This window comes from Harpegnathos saltator, unplaced genomic scaffold, assembly GCF_003227715.2.
Source record: "Harpegnathos saltator strain DR-91 unplaced genomic scaffold, Hsal_v8.6 scaffold132, whole genome shotgun sequence".
Classification (NCBI taxonomy): Eukaryota; Metazoa; Arthropoda; class Insecta; order Hymenoptera; family Formicidae; genus Harpegnathos; species Harpegnathos saltator.
This window is the reverse complement of record NW_020229909.1, coordinates 997,619-1,023,159: the sequence shown is the minus strand read 5'-3', so window position 1 is coordinate 1,023,159 and position 25,541 is coordinate 997,619. Positions and strand designations below refer to the sequence as shown.

The following is a 25,541-nucleotide window of genomic DNA, read 5'->3' as shown; positions in this document are numbered from 1 at the left end:
CGACCGACGACGGAAGAGGAACGGATGTAACGTGATGACGAGGAGAGAGAGAGAGAGAGAGAGAGAGAGAGAGAGAGAGAGAGAGAGAGAGAGAGAGAGAGAGAGTGAGAGAGAGAAGGGAGGAAGAAAGAGAACGAGAGACACAGCTAGCGCGTTGGCGTGTGTACGAGTCCGTTTCCAGCGACACGATGTGCTTCCCTATGCTTTTTGTTTTAATTTCCTAGGGGCCACCGGCTCCATCTCGTTCCCCCTTCTCCTTTTTTACTTCCCTGCTTTTTTTAACCTTTTCGTTCTCCCCCTCTTCGCCTCTTCCTCCTCCTCCTCCTCACGCGTGTCCCTCTGACTCCCGTCTCAGCTTCCGTCACTGCTCTCTCCCTCGTCCCTCGTGGGAGCTTCGTGAAATGTACCACGGTGGTTTTCAGCGCTATGGATGCTGTTAGATATATATCCTCATCTTCCCCTACCCCCTCCTCCCTACCCTCACCCTCCCACGGCTTTTCTCCATCCTCCCACGCCAAGTTCGCCGTCCCCACCGCGCCCTGTCTCACTCTCCTTTCCCTCCTGCCCGTTTATCCCTTCCCTACGGCACGCTCTCTCACGCCGCCACCCCTCCGACCGAGTAAAGGGCTGAACCGACCAGTGCAATTCCCGACGAGATCGGCGTCGAACCCGCGCTGTGTCAGCCGGCGATCGTGCGTCAACCTCCGTCGCGCACGTCGTTGCGACGTCGCGTCTCGTTCTTTCGTTCTTTTTTTTCCGCGCGTCTCTATCTCGCGACGTGTTGGAAAGGATCGTCTCTGTTTTTTTTTTCGCATTTTTCCCGCTCTCGATGACGACAACGATGACGACGGCGACGACGACGACAACGACGATGACGACGATGACGAGGACGACGTGTCGCCTACGTTTTAATGAAAGCGTCGGAGTGACAAGCTCTCTGTCTAGCCGAGACGTCATCCGGACGTCGGTCGGGCATCGGATTTAAAGGCACGGGTGGGGATCAAGGAGGAAGCGGCGTGAGCGATAAACCGGTATGGACGGCAAGTGATATGGGTGCGGGGGAGGGGGGGGTGGAAGACGCAACTCCGTGGATACACAGAGACTGGGTGAAAGACCGGTTTACTCTCTCTCTCTCTCTCTCTCTCTCTCCTCTCTCTCTCTCTCTCTCTCTCTCTATCTCGCTCCTCCTCAGGCGAGATTAATTGTCACGATGTCAACACCGTGCGACGCCCGATGCGGCGCGCGAAGCCGCGATCTAGCGATCCGATCCAGTGACATTGTGCCGCGTCCACGTAAGTCCGTCGGCCCGATACGCGAAGCGAGGCGACGCGCGCGTATGCAGGATCCAGGTGGATCCGCGGCGTTGCGTCCGCGCTGTACCTATTGATCGGATCCTGATCTTGGATCGCAGAGACGCGGGATGGATCCTGGCGGCCAGAGGGTGGTTTCCTCCCTTCCTTTCGACTCCAGCTGGAGGTTATTTTCGGCGCCCGCTTGATGGACGGGGTTATCCTGTGCGCACGCGGGGCGTCGTTATCGCGCGGCGGCATCCGAGATTTCCCGCGGCGGAATTTTCACGGCAATTCCATTCTCGACGTTCCCGCTAATTGAACATGCCCTTGGCATCGAACGATCGGCTAAATCCGCTTAACTCGCGCGAATCCTGGATTTGCTCCTTTTTTTCTTTCTATCCCTCTTTCTTTCTTCCTTTCTTTCTTTCTTTGTCTCCCTCTTCGTTCCCCTCCACCTTTCTCGCGCTGTCCCTCTCGTTCCTCTCTCTCTTGCTCTTTTTTTGCGCGCACAGCCCTTATGACGCGCGGCTGCGAGCGCGGACACGGTCGCCTCTGGCGAGATTAATTAGTCCCTTAACGTGCGCGCCGCGCGTGAATTATTCCACGGAAGTACTAGGCGTGTCCGACGAGTTCTGGGACTGAATGAATGAAACGGAGAACCGGCGAGAGGACAACGGGCGTAGATTGATATTGGCACGAATGCCAGTCAATTGTTTTGAAATCAATTTTCGCCGAACCCGAATTACATTCGTCCAATTGCCACATAATATTTGTCGCCTTTCTATTAAATCAATCTCTAGGAAAACGCGGAGCACAGTTCGTTTAATTTCGCTTTAGCGTTGTTTAATTTCTATGCTGCGATATGCCGAGTGCTGTCGCGCGAGTCGAGCCAGGTCGCGAGGTCGTTTATCCTGAAAAAAAGAGCCTTTGTCTAAAAGCATTCTTTATGCTCACACACGAGCTTAATTTTTCGGACACTCTTCGTAGCTGCGTCCGAAATAGAAATCTGAAAAAGGGACGCATTGGCACAGTAAATATGACGTCGCTAAAAGCTAAATAGCGCAAAGGGAAGGGTAATATTTTCCATATTTATCCACATGAATATAACCGAAACGTACAAACGTGGACTATAATCGGGAATAAACCTTTAATAATAAAAGAAAAGAATTATCCACGTTGATACGAGTACGTTGCGAAAAAGTCATAAAGGCTATTTAATGTATTTGAAATTAATTTTTGTAAATTACGTGACGGACATGAAATACTGTTCACACGGTGTGAATAAACGTAACGCATTTTAAATTACAAGCGAGATATTAATCCTATTTTTCCGACGTAAAAGCGGAACTCTCAGTATCAATTAATTACAATAATAATCAAATGTAAAATGACATGCGTAATCCTCTTAAGAGAAATACTACGTGTTCCGAAATATTTTCAGAGTGATTAAAACGCCCTCGAGTTCGGATAATTATTGATTGCACACGCAATTTGTTGCAGGCGCCCGCTGTAATGTTGCATATTTATATATTTACGGCGCAACAACAACGGAGGAGTTGTTAATGGATGAATCATTGAATATTGGTGTGTTTTGTCGAATCGTAAAATGCAAGAGAAAAGCCACATGTTCGCCGATAAAAATTTTCCCCAGCTCCCAACATTCGACCGTAGTAATCGATAGCCTGTGCATTCCTTCATCGGACGATTTTCAATGTCTCAGCGGCGAAGTCCTGAAACTTTTATTGGACACACCTTGTAAACTCCCCGACGTGAGCGTTCGTTCTTACGATACGTTGGCTTTCCCACACTTTCTCGGACGGATTTCGGCCGATCGCTGGGGTGTACATTAATTGAATCTTGGGTTAGACGGGACTTTTTTAATTTACACGAACACGCAGAGACGATCCGATTTCTTTCGGCGACCTTTCGCGTCACTTCTCCGCGGCAAATTCAAGCAGGTACGACGTACGCGAATTTCCCTGGGCTTCGCCGCTCAATATTGAGTGAAATGTTCTGATAAGATCGCAGCCGTAATCCAGCGTTTAGCCGTCGAGAAATTCCCAATGTGAAAAGTTAAAAAGTGAGAGAAGACGGCTAGATTTCCAAGCGCAAGAGAAGCGCCGAAGAGCGGCTTGTTTCGCGGGTCCAGGCACACGGTCCAGGAAAACAGTGCGATAGTTGTTGCACGTACTGTACTATACAATATGCAGATATATATAAATGTTACGCGCAGAGAAAAAGAAGTCTCGCGACTCGCGCTCTCGGGATGCACAGAGGGATGCGATTTTTAATATCGCACGTTCGTAATATCGCGATGTGTTGTGTCGATGTGGGTGTACCTATCCTCCTCTCTCTCCCTGGTGATGAGTTTCAGCTGATCATTCGGGCGTATTAATTGGATCCCGTCGCGAATCTGAATCAACTTGATACCGTTAATCCAGGACGTACTTGGGCACTGCGGAAAGTATTCCGCTCGCTTCTCCGATCTCCGCTTGTTATATCGTTCACGTGAGCTTTTAATTGCGTACGTTTGTCTTCGCAACGTCGCTACGAGTACGAGAATTTCAGTCGTTCGCTCTGAGGTGAACTAACAAGATTTCGTCATAGATTAGGATGGACTGGATCGCATTAATTCACGTGAACTTGTAAGCTCCGAAAGATAGCAGCGCCGCACATTTTCCGCCTTCTCTACGCTTGAAATTTCACGAGAATTTATGGCAAACGTCTCGCAGACGTATTTGTCGAGCAGCTCGTTTGTGTATTGTCGGGATAACTTTGCTTTTCAATATTTATTAGCTCTCTCCTTTTTGTTCTACCTTATTGTTCCATTTCCATTTTTTGCTTTTTTCCTTTGTGTTATACGACTATTGTGTCCGTGAAGAGTTTCGCGTTATGCGTCACGCGGTACTTTGCGCTTTCCTTTGCGCGAATGCTATAACGAGAATTTGAGCGGATTAATATTTGACAAATCGATAATCAAGGATATTGTTTGTAATCAGATAGAATCGATAGAATCGCTGCTGATCGGTGTTAATCGAATTGCTCCCTGCGCATTGTGATTTTTGCCTCTCTTTGGGAATACAAAGGGAATATTTTGTGCGTAATTAAATTCCTACATATTTGCATGAATTGCGAACGAATTCCATAAGGTATATAGCCGCTTGCGTATTCCGAGTCACGCGCACTCTCTGCTCTACGCCGAGTATAATGTAACGCACTTAATCATTCGTGTATTTTGTGAATGTTAATTAAAATGTTACCTTAAATAACATTCTAGTTTGACGTTTCAGCAGAAGTGGCGGCAACGGTCCGTTTTCCGTACAACGAGCGTATCTGCCGCTTGCGGCAAATCTGTCGCCGCAACGCGAGCACTGCGAATTTCGTCCTGAAAATATGACCGTCGTGAACTCGTAACACGGTGCTGCACACACTTCACTGACGAATTATTTTTCTCTCCCATAAAGATTGCACGTAAGCCCTCCCCGGGGTTACGTAAATTTTTTCACGTCGCGCCGGGTCACGTCGTCACGCCGCGTTAGGTCGTTAATAATTACCCCCGTGGATTTCAGCTGATCCTTAGGGCGCGCGCGGCATCCTAACATCCGTCGGAGGCGTTAATAATTCCGGCGAATCAGGCTGAAATTGACGCCGCCTTTATTTTCCCCTCGCTTTCCGCTGCCCGCCGCGCAACGACGTGTCACGTTCGTGACTATACGCGCGGATTATTCCATCCTCTCGTACATAAAGCATATATAGGATATGCTCGGTGTGGTATACCTGCAGTTGGCCTCCTTCTAATTGGATTCCCTTTGCATACTCAGCCAGCTTTTTCTTAAGTGAGATTAAACAGCGTCGGATTCCTTTCCACTCGGCCCACATAGTGATCCGTGGAAAGCTGATACGTCCGCGGCCGTATTACGCTGTAATAATATGCAAGCAGAATTGGCCGGGGATTATAGCACAATGAAGGGGGGGGGGAAGTGCTGCCAAATGCCAAAATGAAATTCCACGCGGGAGGATTGTTTTAACGCGCTCTCGTTAAATCGACGACGAGTCTCTATCGACGTCGAGCCAGTTATCTGGCCGATCAACTTTTCACAAGCTTCCCAAGGAGAGTAAAGCCTTTTTGTCGGGGAGGGAGAGAAAATCCATTTATACATTTCTCATTCGATTTGCGCAGTAAACTGTTCCCTCCTTAGCAGTATCATGACCCCCGGTTTATCCTGCATGTACACGTCCTGCAGCGTGCAGAGCGCGGCTATATCTACATTAGGATGCTACAACGGCTACAGTCATTACATGCACAGTCGGACGGTATATATATTCACGAAGTTTGGGCGACATAACGGGCAGTGATATGCCAGTATTTATCACGACAGAATCCAATTCCCGCTTACAAGGTGTCCAGTGTACGTTGTTGACCTGGCAGACTTGGTATGTGACTTGGCTTCCGAATATTTTCCTAACAGCTGACGACACGTCTTTGTAATGTTATCGAGAAAATCTCAACCGCGAACAGTTCATTCTCAGTTTTCACTAACGTGTTTGTGCGTGTTCCGAAAACTAGGATGTGGACATGTACGTTTTCTTTAAACATCTTCCACAATTTATACTTTCTCAATGATCTCTGCTGACGACATACAAAATTAATATTTTTCTAAAATCACAAGCTTCATCGTCTGTAGGTGTTTTAATGTGGAAACCAAAGTTTATGTCAATGAACAAATTTATAATATTCCATTATAGCAAACTTTCATTTGATAAAACAAAATTTATAATATTTAATTTTCATTTCATATTTAAAAATTGGTCTCACAAATGGAGCACTCCCCTTTACTAGAAAGTTACGCGAGAGAGAGAGAGAGAGAGAGAGAATCAAGAAAAGTTAATAATAATTATATATAAGTGTATGTATGTATATATAAGCAGCGAACGATAAATAATTAGCTGCAAATATTGGACTTCGTGTAACATTTCCGTATAAAATTCAGTTGACGTAAAAAGCTCAAGAGCAAATTTTAACCCGAGTTATAAATTTCCGAGTACGGAGGGTGTCCAAGTTATCTTGAGTAATCAGGCGCGAGGTTAATGAAGGAGGTAATTTCGGGACGTAATTTGCGAGCTGCGAAATGTTGTAGATGATTCGGTGGGAGGGTCAGGTCGCTCGGTCTCGAGGAATATCGAAAAAGCAAAACGGCGAGAAGTGATTCCCTTAAGCGAACACGACAATTTTGCGATGGCAAGTCAATCGTGAGGATAGATGGAAAAAGAGCCTAATTTGATAACCTCACTCTCCGCTGATACTAGTAGAAGCACAAGGAACACTTTAAACAATCGTGGATTGGGCACGATTCTTTCCCAAAGTTGTTCGAGCGATCGTTTGATAACAGCGCGAGCTTCCAACGCGGCTTATCGTATTGCAGTAAAAGCAAGCGGATAAAATAAATAGTAAGAGAAATGTTCTCGATTTCAGCTTCCGCTACCAAATCCTATCGCTACTTGCCTTCCATACATCTACCCATGTACGTCTTCACTGTTCTTTCGTTTACTGGCGTTCCTCCCTTCGCAAATGTTGTTCTTGTCGATTTCTGTTTCTACACATATGATATTTGTCATCGACATTTATACATACATAAAAATAAATACGGACGACGTTCTAACATGTTTTAACAAAATATTTCAACGATTTCACTCGAACGTCGTGTTGACTCTTTGTTGACACGAATATCTTAGCCACCACTGTTTCGGGTAATAGATCATTCTTTAATTAAAGTATTATTATTAAAAATGAAATAACAACACTGTACAGATTGTAAAATATCAAAAATTACTAATGCAAGCAGATAAAATAAATAGTAGGAGAAATGCTCTTGAAATGCTGCTAAATTTTACACAAATTCATATTTATCCTTATATGGAACATTTTAAAATATTTTCCGAGTATATTGTTATTTGGTTATAATTATAAAGGAAAAGCATTTAATTAAAACATTTAGCCGTAATAACTGAAAATTATATTTGAAGTTTTCTGAAAGCTTGCATAAAACCGCCCATGTCACTGGCAATTGCAATGTTTCGTGTGTTCATTCTTATTGAAAGTAACAACAACTTGCGACAATGTCGTAAACGGCCGAGTAATTACACCGGGGAGGAAAGAATCTTGTGGAGAAATTCCGCTTTCGTTGTTTCTTCTGTCTTTCTCTGTGTTTCTCGTCTTTCGAGGAGCGCTTTTTCGGCATGCGGCCGACAAAAGCGGCGAGAGAGAAAGAGAGAGAGAGAGAGAGAGAAGGGAGGGGGAAGAAAGGAAAAGAATGAGGGAATGAGTGAGTGAGATGGGGGATGGTAGAAAGGAGGAGAGTTCAGTTACACCGTATTTTACAAGATTACGTGCCATAACCTGCCAGCTCGCCAACCACCGAAAAAACTGTGTTCAAAGTGTGCAAGCGAGAGGGTTGCGGAAAAGGGACAGACAGGGAGGACATGAGGGCTGGGCGAGGGGAACTCATTAATTCCGTACCTCGGCGCTAGATAATGCTAATTCGTCGGAACTTTCTTATTGCTTCGTTATCCACTCGGCGCGAGCCCGCTGAAAAGGTTCCGGCGTGTTCTTTTCAGTGGCCGAGAAAGAAAGTTGTGATTCGGTGAACGGTCGTGACGGGGTGACGGGCGGCCGCCTGGAAGAGGAACGGCATACGGGTAATTAAATGCCAATAATTGCGGCGATTACCAGCCGATAAATCCTGTCGTTATCGGCAACTTCATTTAGCCGCGTTAATTTCGCCGGCAAATTTCGCCGGCGCAGTATGCAGCTACGATTCTCGCAAACGATTATTTTAATTACACTCGATCGCGTTTCGTCGCGTGATTGTACGCCGGACCGATAATATGCAACAGTAAACATCGCCGGACGCCGAATGGCTGAAGGGTAGAGGAGTCAAAGAAGATCACAAGGGTGACAGAGAACGGAGACAGAGTGGCAAAGTTGGAGGTTGAGAGTGAGGGGTTGGGGGTAAGGAGGTCAAATAGTTTAATATTTGCGCAGGTGGTTGTTAAAGATGAAAGGGAGAAGCCAGCTATAAAAGAGCGCGCCGTCTTCCCCTTCCCCTCTCCCACCCCCTCCTCTCTCTCTCTCTCTCTCTCTCTCTCTCTCTCTCTCTCTTTCTCTCTCTCTATATATATATATATCTCTCTCTCTCTGCCCACCGCGTTGGACAACGACGCGCGGTTGTTACATTATAAAAGGGGCTGATTGTTTGAACGGACTCCAATTTTAATCGGTACGGCTCTGTGCCAAACTGCTCCGCGAATATGTCTCTGCCCGCTCACCCCTCCACTCACCCCCTCAGTCGCCCTAAACAGTAGATTAAAGGGGTACAATGCAGGGTTTCTAAGGCATAATCTCTTCTTGAGAAAGAGCGGCACAATGCATCGGTCGGAAACGTTACTGCCTGTTTGTCGAATTTATTTTCCCAGAGGATCGCCGCACGCGACCAGATCTCAACATTTTCTGCTCCTCTCTGGTTCTCCTCTTTTTTCTCTCCCTTTTGTGTTTTCGCTATCGGATACGTTTCGGTCGGCCGCGCGAACAATCGTGTTCCACAGCGATTCTCAACTTTTGTAATTGGCCGGCCTACAACAGCCGTGGGAAAGCGTATGCGCGCGCGTGCGGCTCGTTCAATTTCATAAGGTCTTGCTCGGACGAATATTCCCGCCGATATATTTCCGCCAAGAAAATAATAGGTAATAGCGCGTCAACGCATAGCGTGTCTCATTCCCTTCCCTTTTCCCTTCGCTCGCAAATTTTCGCTTTCTCTCGTAAATGGGAGATTTTAACGATGCACTTTGTTCATCGCCCGTGACCCTCTGCGACTGTTTCGTTTGTTATTTTGTTAGTGCGACTATTTTATTTGCCGACAATGATAAGCACATATTTATCTTTATATTGGAGAGAGAGAGAGAGAGGGAGAGAGAGAGAGAGAGAGATAGATAGAGAGAGAGAGAGAGAGAGAGAGAGAGAGAGAGAGAGAGAGAGAGAGAGAGATAGATAGAGAGAGAGAGAATATCTCGTATATTACAGTCCAAATTTAGAGATTAAAAGTTCAAGAGGAATCGGACAAATAGGTTAACGAGATACGTTCGTACGGATGGAAATGGGAAGCACTGATGTAACGTACGCTTTTTTGTGGTTCTCATCAGTTTGTACATTTTATCGCTTCTAGTGGCGCGATATTTTCTGCGTTCAATGCGGGAGGAGCCGCAATCTCTTACGCAAACTCGCACACGTAATAAACTCCACGAGATATTTCTGTATGTGTTCTTTTTTCGACTTCATGCTCGAGTTAAACGTTTGATCCTTTTCGTTGAATAGTTATACTGGCAGCCGCGATTATACTGGAAATTATGTAATGCGGTCGCTTTTTCAGATACTTATGTTCGGCCGGCTCGTATTAGGGATTTAGTTTTTAACCGAAAGTTCGTGATTTTATTCCGGATATTTGAATGATAATTGTGAAGCCGAGTTTGAAATTCGGCCTCGGCGAATCTGGAACTCGGGAATCTGCGGATCCGTCGTAAAGCCAGGAATCCGGTTTCTTGGATTCCACAGTTATACGATAATGTGTGAATCCGTGTTTATGTTACTTACACCACAAAGTTACAGAGGCTGGCGATCGATAGTCTATGACCTCTTTGGAAAATAACTTTGGAAAATTAACTTGGAAACTTTGGAATTATGAAAATACATGCAATGATATATGTATGTGTATATATATATATATATATATATATATATACCATTCTTGCAAAATGCTTCATAACGTATTACTAATCGAATATCTAAGCTATTACAATTGTGTAACGAAATAATGGTGGTTACTGCCTCTTGCTTCTTGGTCAACTTGAGCGGGTCTTTCAAGAAGAAAGGCGAGTTCATTATTTACAATAAAACTGCGCATGCTACATTACGCTTGTTACTTTCCTCGCTGACAAGTAGATATTGTCCCGTCATTATTGAACGATTTATGGAATCTATCTTTCATCGTTAAACTTTGCGGAGAATCGTTCGTCCATCATTCATCGATTATTAATGCGATGTGGTTCAACTTCAGAAACACGTTATGAAGGCTCGTTGACACGGCAGTTAGCTTTGCAAATAATTACACACAGACATGCATATATATATATATATATATATTTACACAAAAAATATATATTATAAAATGTAGTATATATATTTTTTTATTTTTATTTCGGATTCGCGCTTGCCTGCGAATTTGCAAGGCTCTCTCTCTTTTCTATATAATTGTTAACAATGACGAACCTCGTGTACTCCATCTGTTACCTCCAGTTTAAAATTAATTCGGTGTTAAAAACGTCGGCATGCGCGTGGTCCGAAATTTATATTTATTACTTTACTGTGTTTTTCAAAAAAGGAAGAAAAAAAGTATCTTATGCATAATTAAATTTTCCGTCATTGCAATATTATCTGAGAGATAGAGCAATCATCGCGTGCGCTAGCTACTGCTCACGAAATAAAGTGCGTCATTGATGTATTATTTATTTCTGACCTGCCGCACTTACATTGCAGCTCAGCATTGCTTTTTAGTACATGCGCTTCAACAACTTCGTTATTATGGCCGAAACCCGCGTTGAAACTTTAATGGCGCCTTAAAAGCATAACGTTTTATACGAAGACTAAATATGTACATATTTCTAATTCCGTTGGTTCGCTCGCATTACCATTTTCATCAGCGGGCAAATGGTCTGTGGTGGTGCTCGCGGGCGCGATCACCGCGAGCGATTCCGTCGTTTTGTTGTTTAACTCAACGGAGAATTTCATTACTGTTAACGGTTAGCATTTTCTGCGCTTGCCATTGACATACGTGTAGACAACACAGCAACAACGCGCGGCCCATTGGTGAGATGGATCGAATGTCCTCACTGATTGCTTCTTTCGGTTTCTCCGGTGCCCTACGATGATCAATGATACTGTCGATAATGATGGACGACGTATCAGGACCACATTTTTCCGTAGTCGTTTTCTCGCGAGAATCTTGATCGAAGTTTCATATGCCGCTCGAGGAAAAAGTAAAGATTTGCCAGCGCGCCGTGTGACATTGCGTCTCCTCGACGACGTTTTATTCGCATATTTCCATGCCAATTGACCGAGTTAGCTTGTAATGAGAAGACTCGGTTGATCCACGTCGCTTTGTCAAGCGACTTCATTTAACTTTCACGATTGGAAAATAATTTTCCTCTTGTACAAGTGGGAGGGTTTAAAAACATTTTTTTTTTTTTCATTTATTTTGCCTCTCATTCTCTCTCTCTCTCTCTCTCTCTCTCTCTCTCCCTGTTCTTGTTTGAAAATTTGCGAGACCTCTTTGTTAAGAATTTCGTCGCCAATGTTGTCGTGAAAAATTGCCACGCGGAGTTTGATGCCGAACAATTTAATCCCGCACTATCGCATTTTCGGTTTTCACGTCGACAACGCGGAGCCGGGGAACGCGTGCGTCGACTTCCGTCCCGTTCGGTGCAGCAATTTCCGAAAAATTTGATTGCAAGGACACGATGTCGAAAAAAAAAAAAAAACGACTACCCCGCGACACGAAAAGCGACGTATAGTGGCGGTAGAGGATTTCGCTCCGCTAGCGTTTTGCAAATTTAATCTTTATGCGCGACTACGACGACGGGGGTGCTTGCCGTAAACAAAAGACGAGCGTATATCGAACTCTATAATGGAGAAAAATACGCGGAGGAGGGGATTGGAAGGGAGGAGGAAGAGAGTAGGGGACAATATGTGTACGGCGTTATTTTCTGTAAAGCTTTCAGGCGGGATAATAGAGCCAAGGAAAGCGGGAGGGGAGTTAAGCGACGCGTAAGCGAGTTACAGCCCACAGCAACATTTTTTTGCGTTACCGGAAGTCTCACGCGAGAGGGGTACATCGAGGAGGGAGCAGCGGGGGAGGCTGAAGATCTCGCGCGATCGTCCGCCGATCAACCGTACAATAACATTTCAATACCTTTCATATTTTTTCCCGGTTATCCCCCTCTTCTCTCCACCCTTCCGCGGAAGCAACGCATCATCCGGGTGTAGCCTGCGGGCGTTCTTAACGCCTTTCGCCCGCGTGAATACCGAAAGTCGTTCCGTCGAACGGCTCCTCGATATCGTCAAGCTTGCGTAGCAATGTGCCCGCAACGCGAAGCGCAATTTATCGCGAGCAACAGCGAGCAACGAGTATTCGTTAAGCTCCGCATGCTCTCGTACTGTCGGCAGTACGTCCGCCGCTAGAATTTCAAATATGTCCGCAATTGGCTCTTAGGCAATAACCGCGGAGTAATGCAATCGCGGAAATTATTAATACGGGCAACGGTTAATTGGTCGGGATGCTCGCGCAATGCGAATTTATCTTGTCGCCGGCCAATGACATTTATGCATTGCATTATGCCGTTGACTGAATTAAGCGTGTAATACAATATACAAATTAATGACTGCGCGAGTTTCGAGTAGCTCGCGGATACGATCTTTTTTAATCCACTGTCGTTTATCAGCGTGCGCGTACATGATTTAATATGTTTCGCTCTCTTATGTGTTGAATCTATTGCACGGTTTATTCGTACGCTATTCTGCATATTTACGGCCGCATTTTATAATTCATACCTGGCCCATTTCACATCTCGTATATCTCGTATTTGTATTTGTTGTACGTTCATCCTTGTTTTACAGGGGATTTATTCACGTCGTCTCGCACGATGATGTTTTATTAAAATACCGACAATAATCGCGCGTACGTCGCTGCGTGTACCTTCGCGCACCGTGTCTCACTTCTTTCCCCCCTTTTTTAATAATTCAGCACAGACCAAGTTATCCGCTCGTTATCTCGCGATCCCTAAGTTCATTCCGCGCGTTCGGGGTACTCGTAATTGAACTTCCTTCATCACTAATATATGTAGTATTTACGTTGCTACCCCCTGCTTGGCGCGAACATCCGCGCGAAGTTACGCTCACTATCGCCAAGAACTTTTACTTTGCGTTTCACTGACAAAGTCTGGGGAATTTGCAAGAAAAAAAATTGAGAAAAAGTACCACGCGATCTTGAAAACACGATCTCTGTTTTTTTATTCGATTATTAGGTCATGGAAAAGTTCCTCGCACCGAACGTAAAAAATCTCAACAGCGGAGGCTTAAAAAGTTTTGCGATTACAGAGTTTCTGTCTTTCTCCACCTCGATTACCCTTTCGGTCTCGATCTCTCTCTCTCTCTCTCTCTCTCTCTCTCTCTCTCTCTCTCTCTCTCTCTCTCTCTCTCTCTCTCTCTCTCTCTCTCTCTCTCTCTCTCTCTCTCTCTCTCTCTCTCTACCTCCTCTCTTTTTCTTTGCGTTTTTTTTTGCAAAGTCGTACTACGACGTCTCATTTAATTTTTGTCCCCAGAGCCGAGCTTTTTTTGCCGATTAAATTAACTATTCCCCATTGTTGGATTCCGCGAAATCACGACGATTTAAGCGCATTAACAAAAGAGTAGGGCCGACGACCCTTAATCTGCAAGAAACGGATGGGAATCAAATGCGCACCGAATTTTCTGGCTTTTGCGTGCGATTCGCTGTGAAGTGGCGTTTTTATTTATTTTTGTTTTTTATTTTTTTTCTTTTGGATGGTGCCAACATTTTTCCCTCTCTGGGAACTCGAGGCATGAAGCGTTTCGCGTTGAGGTCAACGGTACGAGGAAGGTTCGATAATCGAGCACGGCGCGTGGGAATTTTTTATCAAAAGCATCTTTTTACCAAGATCCCAAAACATTTCCCTCATGTGCATTTTTAAAATCTACGCTAGCCGCGTCCCGTTATATGCTCGAGGCGCTAATTACATATTTTTCCCGCATTAACACTTTTGCAGCCGGCTCATTTAAAGAGATCTTACGCTGGGGACACGCTGGCGTCGGTTATCTCAAATGTCCCTGACAATCAGCCGGCCTTTGTTTTTATTCCAGGAAAAATGTAGAACGTGTTGAGTTTCCATTAAGTTTAGTAATACCTTAAATAATCAGACCGGTCCGAGGCATGATAAGGGCTGAAGGCAAAGCGTTCTGTTCACAGGTGCGTGCGATCAGAATAAGTCGCGAGGTTGAAATTGCGCGATGTGCAAAGACCGAAAACGTCCAAATTGAATTTCAATAGAGAATTTAGAATAACGTTTGTGTCTATAATTGTGGTATCGCCGACAAATGTTTGTTAGCAATTGTACCGTGAATTTCATCAGCGCCCAAATTAACGCAATATACATTGAATGCACGAACTGCCATAAATTATGCCAAATTTCTCGCACCACGTATTGTTTCTCCTGCTTCAAAAACGGGGCGTTTGGTATGTAAAGAGGGAAGAAAAGTAAAAAGAGAGAAATAATCGTCTCAGATCGTTTTATACGAAGTGAAGATCGAGCTCATTAGTCAAGTTTCTAGAAAACGAGGGAGCGAAGAAAAGGGCAATTGTTATACGGTTGAATTGTTACTCTATACCTTGCTCGGTATAACGCAGGTCTCTCTTCACGGGGGAGGGGAGTAGTACTTATGAATTATGTGACGTGGCATAAATTTGAATATTCTACAGTAGTACATGTGAAGTATTACTATTGTTGGTACCTTGTTAAGCATATTTCGTTCTTGTTTCCTGACGGAGAAACCGATCCATCTGAAAACTTTTGAACTAAGTCCCTGTGCGAAATGACTGTAAGAGTTTTACTTTCCTTCCATTTTTATTAAACTCTTCAATTATTATATGCGCGCCTTCGCAAATTACAGCCCTACTACTTTTTCACACGTACGCTTCTTGTTATTTATAACTTTGCATGTAACGTTCGTTTTAAACGGATAATACGTCGCAATATGACGAAACTTTTCAGAAAAATGCAACTTTCTTATAATCGTACAATTAGAATAAAGAAAATTGAAGAAAAGAAATAGGTAACAAAGTTACTTAGATTCTGCAGTGTTGTTGGAGTTTCAATTTGATACACTTACTTTATATCGCGTGCCGTTAAAGTTTCCAATTAAAAGTTATAACGTCTAATTCCGTACAAGAAGCGTACAATCTTGCTCGCGATGTCGCGTTAACGCACCTATAGACTATTAATATGTAGATTCACCGGTCTCCCTGCCGGTCTGTTCTGAAAAAACGTGTAGCCAGGCGCGCAGCATTTGAGAACAAATTATGCACATATATAATACGAGTCGATATCCAGTGCATAATGAGATCGTGTAATATGAATGAATATTGGACATCAAGAATAGAGGTTTTCAATTGATTACTTTTGCATACATTATACGGCTTTACGAGTTGCCATAGCATAATTGATATTGTTGGCATGAAAAAAAGAAACACTTTCATTTTTTCGCGCGTAGTTGTTTCGGAACGCGTTACTTTTCTCGAGCGCGCCTGCGCGCAAATTGACGGATCCTAGCAAAATTCTAGGGATAAAATAGGGAGAGATGTGCCGTCAGGTCGGTTTTCAGGCCGGTCCATGACGCGAGGGACTGTGGCGATCTCCCGCTTTCGCACTTTGCAAGTGTCTTTAATTGAGAGACGAAATGTAAGCAACGGCGATAATGGAACGTAAACAGCTTCATTAGACGTATCAACAAACGTTTCTCATTCGTGCCCAACGTTCCACTGTTTCAACAGCATGGAATACTCGTCGCGAATCAACGTGATCTATATTTCCGAAAGTAGCTTCCATTTTTCCATCGTGGAAGATTCATTTAACCGTGGCTACTTACACACCGCGACTTTCCGACATTAGACGACTCACTAATTGAGACAGCGAGTTTCCCCGCGAGATGAGAATGAAGGACGGTGGCTACTGAAAGTTGAAAATACCGAAAACCGTTCCTACACGATCTCCTGCGTCGTAATTGAATTTCGAGTTTGATCACGCGAACATGCACGCGAAAAATTAGAACGGCACTTGGCCGAAGTGACATTAGCGAAATTCTGCTTCACTTAGTCCGGCTTCGTCCGAAGAGATGAGCATCTCTGTTGCGGAACTAGCGGAATTGTCTCGGGTGATCCCGCTAGCGCGGCTTCCGGCCGAACCAGCCGCCGACTAAACGCGTCATTTGACGGCGATTGAGCCGGGTAATGGATGCCGGGCCGTATAGGTTAAATTCGTACCCGACATCGCCGGTTCTTTAATCGGCGCGAGCGATCGTGCAGCGTAATCTCGCACACAGGCGTGCGCGCGCGCGAAAACACGAGACGGAATTGGAGTGTTGAGCAGAGCAGCGCCGGGGAATACAATTTCAGCGGCAAGGGAGAAGCCACTCCGCCGGCAGACTCGACTATCGGATTAGAGGACGAGATATTTTATTTCCCCTCACACGTTACGTTACCGGGGAGGGACTCGCAGAATTTCCACGTATCGCGGATACAAATCGATCGTAGGATTTGGAGGCACGAGCGACCGCGTCTGCGGAATTTCACGATTCGTTCGTTCGACGCGTGTGCTTCGGCCGATTTCACTTGAACGCGCACCTCGGACGCGTGTCTTCGGGTAGAATATTATCCAATAATGCAAAATCTCGTAATGCGCAATCTGATACTCGTCCAACGATCGGCGATCGTCGTTTCGGCCATCGTAAATATTTACCGCATTATATTAATTACGTCGGAATTATTTGCACAATTTAAGCGGAAACGTATATAACGCTCAAGTCAAGAGATTCTATCTCTCGCGTATGTTTCAAGCGGATGTTTGTGCTGAGCTGCAAATGTGCGAACATGATATACAGATGGAGCAACGATATATATATATATATATATATATCGCGAAAGTAACGCCTGCCACGCTCCGCGTAAGAAGCGGAGTAATCGCGGATTGAAGCGCTGCCGTATTACGGCGTCATAAATGTCCGATAATTTATCAAGGAATCGGTCTCGGTCCCGCTTACGATCGGGGATCATTGTAGCCGGCGGCGTGGCCGGCATCGCAAAAGAGTAGGAGAGACAGGGAAAAAAGAGCGAGGCGTGCCATCTGGCAATTGCCCAGACGATAGCTGCGGGGATTAATTCGGCAAAAAATCCGACGTTCGGGGTGCCATGAAATAGCGAATATTTCGCGAGGAAGTGGTTAGCGATGCACGTTCCGTGGGATACAGCGCTTTGACGCAGCTGTACGATGCTGCGAGTTAATTGCCGGTTGCGATTGCCAGAACCAAGCCGACAAGTTACACGCGGTATGCGTGCACCGCGCGCGAAATTCTACGTTGTCATCAGTCATGGCGTGGTATGATACCGCCGCGTTTTGCCGTCACTCACCGTCCGTTCCGAATCGACGAAAGTTACACGCCAAGAATAATCGAAGTCGCCTAACGTGCTCTTCCGCGGGCTTCCTCTTCGGGTGAAATTCTGACCGAAGGGAAGTAGACTGACAGGCAAGCCCGAGGTGGAATTCGCGTGACTGTTCACTCATATACTCGCGAGTGAATGAACTCCCACGATCTGAATCGTTCGAGTAATTATTTTCACTTGAGAGACTGACGACCGAATCTACGACGTGGTCTGTCGTCGCGCCAACGAGTTGGCTCTAATCGATTGAAATATTCACTCGTACGGGCTAAAAACTCCTACTCGTCGAGTTTGAGTTAAACATTCACTCCTGCGATTACGAGCGGGTTAGTTTCCTCATTTCCGCCGGATGAGAATTTTTCCTCCTCTTAAGCGAGAGAATTCGTTCCGAGAAATTCCGCGAGCGCTCTCTCTCTCTCTCTCTCTCTCTCTCTCTCTCTCTGTTACGACGCTCTCTGCGTCAGCGACGTTTACTCTCGATGTTGTTAATATCAACTAATATTATTACAATGATATCCTCATATTGATATCTTACTCACGGATATCTGAAGGAAAGCACGAAAGCTGCGAGATTGCAGCGCAAGTGGCATGAAATACTATAGAGCGCGATCGTCGCGCTCGAAATACTATTGTCGTGATTTCCGCCGCGTTCTGCGCAGCCGGCAGCGCGGCCGAATTATTACCCTTCTAGTGCGGCTTAATTCTCAAGTGGTTCACACTGATTTCATCCCTCGTCTCGCACATAGCGCGTTTGTTCCGCTTGTGTAATTGATGTGCTTATTAGAAACCATATAAAACGTATTACTACATTATATTAGATTGCAGTCTGAGTGTCGTTTGCACGCCGTCGGGACGTGAACAGTTTGCGAAATTGCGAATAGTTCGTCTCTGCAGCGCGTTGTGCGTGCACGCGCGCGCGCGCGCTCGTACGCGAATCTATTTCTAAAGCGTTTCTATTCCGACATTGGCTTTACAGCTTTTACCTGGAATTATTAATATTATCGTTCGACTCTGAGAATACGCCGCTTAGAGGTTGGGATTTGCGCGACGCCGTACGCTAAGCTTCGATCCTAAGTCCTAACATTTAGCAAGTTATTTAGGAACTTATTAATCCTCCTAATCGTTTCCTCCATCGCGATATGTCAAGCTGTCCGCGGATAACAGATCCATCGAAAAACTAATTGAAAACTCATCACACGTAATTGTGTAACCGTTGCCGGGGAAAAAGCTGCGCACTTTCTTTCTTTCCGATAGATTTCGCAGCGCATGTGAACTCGGTTGTCTTTCTTGTTTAAGCAGCTGTCTTTTTAGCAAAAAATTCTCTTCCCCCTCATTGACTGTACACGCTATTGTTTAAACACTACGCGAACGATTAGAAAAGCTAATGGTACGTAGCGGATGTCTCAAGGCTCTATCGGAGCTTACTGCGCGCATTTTCCGCTGCGTCCTCTGCAATTTTCAAAATAGCCCGTCTCAATTTAAGTCTCTCTCTCCCTCTCTCTCTCTCTCTCTCTCTCTCTCTCGCTCTCTCTCTCTCGCTCTCTCTGTACGTGCGAAAAAAAGACGCGACTGCGACGCTACGCAGAAAATTCCACTTTTGAAAGGGGAAAAAAGAGAAAAACCTCGCGCATACACAGGTCGCATTCGTTTAACCAAGCATAAACGTACGAAAATAATGCACGTAGTCGACTCCGCCGTGTATACACACCCGTGCACATTTTATTCCTTCCTTCACACTTGGCAAAACCGCGGATTCCCACAACGTAAATCCACATTTCCACAATACCGCCTGCGCGAACGCGTGTTTCGCGCGAACTGCCGTATCCGTAGCGCTCGCAACTGCGGAGATAAAAACCTATTCAGCAGTCTTCCTAGTTTGTTAAAGCGTGTGCTCCGTATATACAGCGCGCGGCGACGTATAAATATAACACGCAGGGAAAAACACGCTGGCGCGCGCGCGCTGCGCCAATCCAACATGGATGCACGCAACCGCGCTGTTCCGAACTTAATTACCGGAAACGGATACCAAAATCAAGTCCAACCTGGCCGATATTTGGTGTGCGCGCGTAGCATACGCGCGCGTCTTCCCTGTGTGTACGCTCGTATACTATTCAGTCCCGAAGGGCAACGGAGAGAAGGGGTGAGAGAGGGAGAGAGAGAGAGGGAGAGGAGAGAGAGAGAGAGAGAGAGAGAGAGAGCGAATGGTACACTCCATTAGATAACACGGATCTGTTCGCGTATCTCACGATCCCGTCGTTTCTTCCTCCCTTCGACCCTGACGGAGATATTTCTTTTCAATGAGGTCCTTCGGGATATGACGGGGCGGCGGTCGGGTCCCGATAAAGCCGATAAATTTCCTTGGCAAATGTCCTCCCCGATAGCAATTAGTATTCATAAAGTGCGCCCGGCCACGGGGGGGGGGGGATGGGGCGGCGCTGGGGAAAGGCGAGAGGAGACACCGGCCGGAACTTAATCCACCACATTGCCGGACAAATGTCCACCGGTTAATCTAAGTGCCGCGGCCCCGTGCCGTGTCGTTACTTTCAGCGGTTGCCGCCGCCGCTGTATCGTCGTATCCGTTTCCTGCCTGCACCTGACTCTCTCTCTTTCTCTCTCTCTCTCTCTCTCTCTCTCTCATCCTCTCTCACTCTCTCTTTCCTTCTCTCCCTCTCCGCGTTCCGCCTCATTTTTTCCCTCATCGCTCGTTCTTGCCGAGCAACCTTAGTCACTCTTTAAAGTTTGCGCCTCCGTGCCCACCTTCCGGAGCTTAACGCTCTACTGTGATAACGCTCTACTATAGGATAGGAGCCCTGGCCGCCTTCCCTAAAAGCCTCCCCCTTTTCAAGGGATACGTACTACCTCTACGTACATCGCTGGGATCGAGACGTCTCAGGATGATTAACACGTATCGGAAAATCCTCCGCGCGAGTACGCCCGTTCATTTTTCGCCCGCTTAAATCAGCAGGTAGAGAGGGAGAGAGAGAGAGAGAGAGAGAGAGAGAGAAAGGGCGCGAGAATCCGACGGTCGTGCATCGCAGAGCGCATTTCTCAAGATACGGAGCGCGCGCGAGCGCGGAGTTCCATTCAAGTATCCGATTGATCAGCGTACGTCATTATCGATTCGGTGTTACGGCGGCACGACGGTTTCAGGGAGGGTGAGTTTTTTACGCTACAGTCCGTGATTGTTCGTAACGAGGACCTTTCGTTCCTGTTGCACTTCGCGCCAACGCCGTAAACTTCATCCCGGCGCACTTCGTCGCCGGGAATCAAATTCGAATCGTTCCGAGTGTTTTCGTTTTTACCTCGCGCCTCATTAACCTGATTGGGAATTATCCTGGACGACTCCTCTGTCAACTAGATCGAATACCGCGTTAATGTTTACGTCAATCGCCTGTCGCGCATATGCGTGTTTGTGCGTGAGTTTATCATATGATACACTCTCCATTGTTTTTCTTCAAAGAAGACATCGTCGAGATACCGCTGAAAGAACGGATAAAATAAATGTCTGTAGGCAAATCTCTCAAGTATATTGAAACGTTCTCGGCGTATCGTCTCGACATTGTTCCGCTATTGTTGTCCGACATCGTAAACTCGTTAAGGCAAAATGGTTTCGGAAGCTTTCCTCTTGCTCGCGAAGCACCGAGATTTTTCGAGAGCTTATACGAACGCGTTAATTAAGTGGAGGCGTTTTATTCCTCCTCAACGGGAAACTCCTTTTATGAAATTAATGCGTAAGTAATGGATGCCTTTAAAGGGGTATAACAGAATCGGTTTATTGCATCACGTAATAATAATAACGTGTATATTATATTACGTAATAATAACGGTGTTTTTTCTTATCTAATAGCTCGGTTAACGTAATAGTGTGCATTATCTGCTTTTAACTCCGAATTATACTTAAGAACACAATGATAATTATGCAGAATACATGTTACATGCAAACTGCAGAAAATGCGCGGCAAGAGAGGAGAAACTCGAGTTGAAATTTTGATTTCAGATTAACCCTGTAATTCCATAGAATCTAAAGGATCAGTTGAGAATTTCGAGGTACAACACTGCAAATGCTATTGTACCATGCAGCTGATTATAAGGAAAGATTTATCCCAGAATTACGCTTAATGTACCTGACTATTTTAATATTCTATTCGTGTTGGGCCTTTATTAACTTTAACAAGCAATGTATTAATTATATAATTTGATTATAAATAGAATATGTGATTATAAGTAGAATATGTGCGATAATCAAATATTGAATATAATATATAATTAACGGGAATTAATATGTGAGCGTGCGGAGGAAACAGACATTTTCCTTTCTTGTAAACCTTTTATTATTTCATTTTACTGACGTTGACATTTCCGACAGATTCGAATATTCGAAACGAGTGAAAAAAATAGTTGTAAAAGCGAGGCAGTTGCGCGTTTCATATTATGTTGCTTATCGAGAGAGAATTTAAAATTTTAATTCACCCCAAGCAATGGCTAAGCCCGGAAGTGAACAAAAGCGGAAACCACTTTAATATTTTCCTATTCTCAGAGTGAGTTCGTCAAAATCGTCTGTTCGGCTCGGAAACATTCCTGTAATAAATGATTTGACGTATCTAGAAATATATACGACGTATCCGCCTTCTGACATCCTGCATCTTCCTGCCTCTTGACTTTCCGATCCACAACACCTTGGCTCCTGCCTGCTCCATTTCTCGTCCCGGATATTTCATCCGATGTTGCACTGTCACTCGCGCAGATACGACTCGGTCGGAGATGCGCGTGTTAATTAATTAACGCGCCGCGTCGACGAGAGCTCGATTGAATATTTCAAGAGGCCGCGAAATAGTTTAATCGCCCGACGGGAATTGCAACTAATACACCGATACGCATACATTTTGCGGTGGTGCGTACCGCCACGGTGAATATAATGTAACACTCGATCGCGCGGAGTTACATCGGAGGAGAGTATTATGCGGGAAAGCCCAGTTAACCGCAATCACCTTGAAGTAAAACTCGGGCTGTTTGAAAAGCGCGCTGATTGTTGCGGTTTCGCGGCTGCCGCGATCAGACGCGTGCGCGTACTTTTTTTTTTCTGCGACTGGCGATGATCGGCGATTGACGGGAGATGACGTAGCGCTTTTCGCTCATTGTTTTCGTTCTCTCCCTTTCTCTCCCGCTCTCGCTCTACTCTTTCACCCATCCATTTATTTGTCGATCTTTATCAAACCATTTCATATTCCGCCATCGCGCGCAGGGAATTAAATTACACAATTGCTTATTGGAATTAAGGCTCAAGATTAAACACAGATAGAATATTGAGAGATGATCGAATATCGGATAATTTCGAGATGTAACTGCTTCTCTGAGCTTTAACGATGATTGGAAAACCGCGGCAAGTAATCAGCTGTAACATCAAAGAGGAACGATAACACGTAGCATCATATATCGGGCTTTCTAATCGGTTCTTCAAGCTCGATAGAAGCTGCAGGGTTAGCGTACAGCCAAAATTTCGACTCCGGTTCCCACTTGCGCGTTTATCAAAGCGTACATACATCTAATTTCGAAGGGACGCTGACTCGCCGATTCGCGCCCGCGCCCGCCCACTCGCAGACGCTCGAGTCCATAACGGCGGCGCCGTCGACCTGGCGTTTATACGGCCACGCCGTAAAACGAACGTGCGCCTGCACGATTCCGCGATTAGGTCCGCGACAAATCGTGATATACGCGCAATTATATCTTCACGAGAAGTGAAGTGTCGTCGTCTTAAAGCTGTCTTCGTACGTATCAAACTCCCCCGCCCTCCCCCTCAGCCCTGCCGACGGAGCTTTCAACAAAAAGCAGCTTACCTTCAACACATTTTACGACAGCCCGAGCGTGTCCTGGCTACAACGAGGCCGAATTGCTCCGCGAACTATATCCACTTTGCTCGAATTTCAAGAGCGGCGGGCTCCTTAAAGAGGCAACACCCTCGTAATCCCCGAAGCCGCACGTTCGGGGGTGGCCTTAGACCAGAATATCCTCCACGAACCTCGGCTCGGATTCCTCAAAGTGGACCGGTCGCGCGACGTGGATGCTCAACAAAGACCACCGTACACACATATGTATGTCTTCTCCGCTGCGGCGATGTACTCCCCTGACAATTTATCGAGTTCGCGTGTCGTTGCAGTTCCGGAATGCCAGCGCTCGTCTTCTGCCGATATTTCGGCGAACTTCGCAGGGAGGGCATTATGCGTTGCATGAGAGCGAAGTAGATAAATATTTCTGATACTCGGGGGAGACCCCCGCCGGATACGTCGCTCGTGGTTCGAGCAAAACGTCTCTTCTCCGTTCGCGGATACACAGGAACGTGACTCGTTCACCGACTCGAGGCAGAAAGGCCGGCTTTCTCGCCTTTCGAATTGTCGCGCGAAATCCAACGTAAATGAGTGTGATCGACTGCGAAATTACGCGACGCGAGCTCTCGGATAATTACCAGCGCCGTCGCGCACTGACGGTGGAGTCAGTCGCGGAATGCGGAATTTACACGTGTCTGCACACCCAACACACTGCCCCTTTTCCACGCGCAGTAGCAAAGCAAACATTTTTCCACGTGCTATTTTTCGCACGCTAGACTCGCACTGGTGTGTGGCAAATGTCTTTCCACACACTTACCTCCGAGCTTATTGCGCGGAAGAAAGAGAGGGAGGAAGGTAGCGCGCGCGTTCGCGCGTCGGCTTTTTGTCGCTTTGAAAATGTAGATGCTTTAAGGGCGCGCTTAAGTGTCCAGAAAATTAAAGGATTACATCGCGTCGAAATTACTTTCTACATGTGTTGACACGTGTGAACGCTGGTCGACTTGTCCCGGTGATCGTTGTCCGAGTGAGACCGCGACGGACCTAACCCGGCTCGGAGAGAGGAGCGGCTCCTCTCGCGGCTGTAAAGTGTTACGCATATGAGCCGTATCCGCCACGAAATTACGGGCGGAATCTGGAAGATAAAAAGAGGAAACGAATCCTCTCCACGTTGAAACATGAAGGCATTATTCACCGTCGCCGTATTCGTGAAACATGAGCGTGTTATTCACCGTCAAAGTTGGAAGTCTGAAAAATGGCATCTCCAGATAATCGAAACTAAACCTACCGCTCGACGTGCAACGAATACATTCGCGGCCGGCGCGGCGCGGCGGTCGGACGGAATCTCGATTTTAAATGATCGCACGCGCGCGCGCGCGCGCGCGTGACCGACGAGTCGCGAGGAATAATTACGACGTCGCGTCTCCTCGTTTCAGACTCGTGTCTCGCGCGCTCTTTCATTTTCCACGGCGCGCACGACTTGCGCGGCAAAAATGTAAATTACTGTAAATTGGCTGGCGGACTCACGGGGAGCGTACTTACGCGAGTTGGGGAAGTTGGGCCGCTCAAAGGCCTCTCGCGGTGTCTTTCTCTCGCTGACGGGCGTAACGTTAACTGCGTACTCCTCTGCGAGGGGGAGGAGGACCTCCGCCGGCGCGTAACTCGTGCCCACTCGCAATATCTCCAAAACTTGCACAATATCCGTGGACCGGGAGGAGGTCCACGCGGATCTTCGAGTTTGCGTCTTCGTACTTCCGGGAGGAGAGAAACTTTGACGGCGCGCGCCGGCAAGAAGAAGTTCCATGACCTAGAGCGCTTCTCATGCCTCTTGTAATACTCCGACAGACATTGTGCACGCTCCCACCTGCGACAGCGGTGTTGGGTAATGAGCGAGAATTAATATTAATTACGCGATTGTCAACGCAGTTGACACGGCAACTCCGCCACTCCCGGCGAGCACTCTTCGGAATCGCACGGCCATCTTCAGACGTCTCCCGTCGGCCTCGTCGTCTCCGTCGTCGACGACATCGTTGTCGTCGGCCTCGTCGTCGCCGTCGTCGTCGTCGTCATCGTCGTCGAGAGAGAGAGAGAGAGAGAGA

General features: G+C 46.2%; 1 protein-coding gene across 4 annotated transcripts in view; it reads left to right on the top strand.

Moving 5' to 3' along the window:
* Nucleotides 1-654: 654 nt before the first annotated feature.
* The window catches only part of LOC105188875 (fibroblast growth factor receptor 3), a 92,501-nt gene continuing 67,614 nt past the window's right edge, over nucleotides 655-25,541 (top strand). For 3 of the 4 annotated variants that reach the window (XM_025307947.1, XM_025307946.1, XM_025307945.1), the window contains exon 1: nucleotides 655-1,031. The gene's annotated coding sequence lies outside the window, so the exon portion shown is untranslated. Of the gene's footprint in view, nucleotides 1,032-7,674; nucleotides 7,989-25,541 lie in introns of all 4 variants that reach the window. The other variant, XM_025307948.1, reaches the window with a different exon arrangement.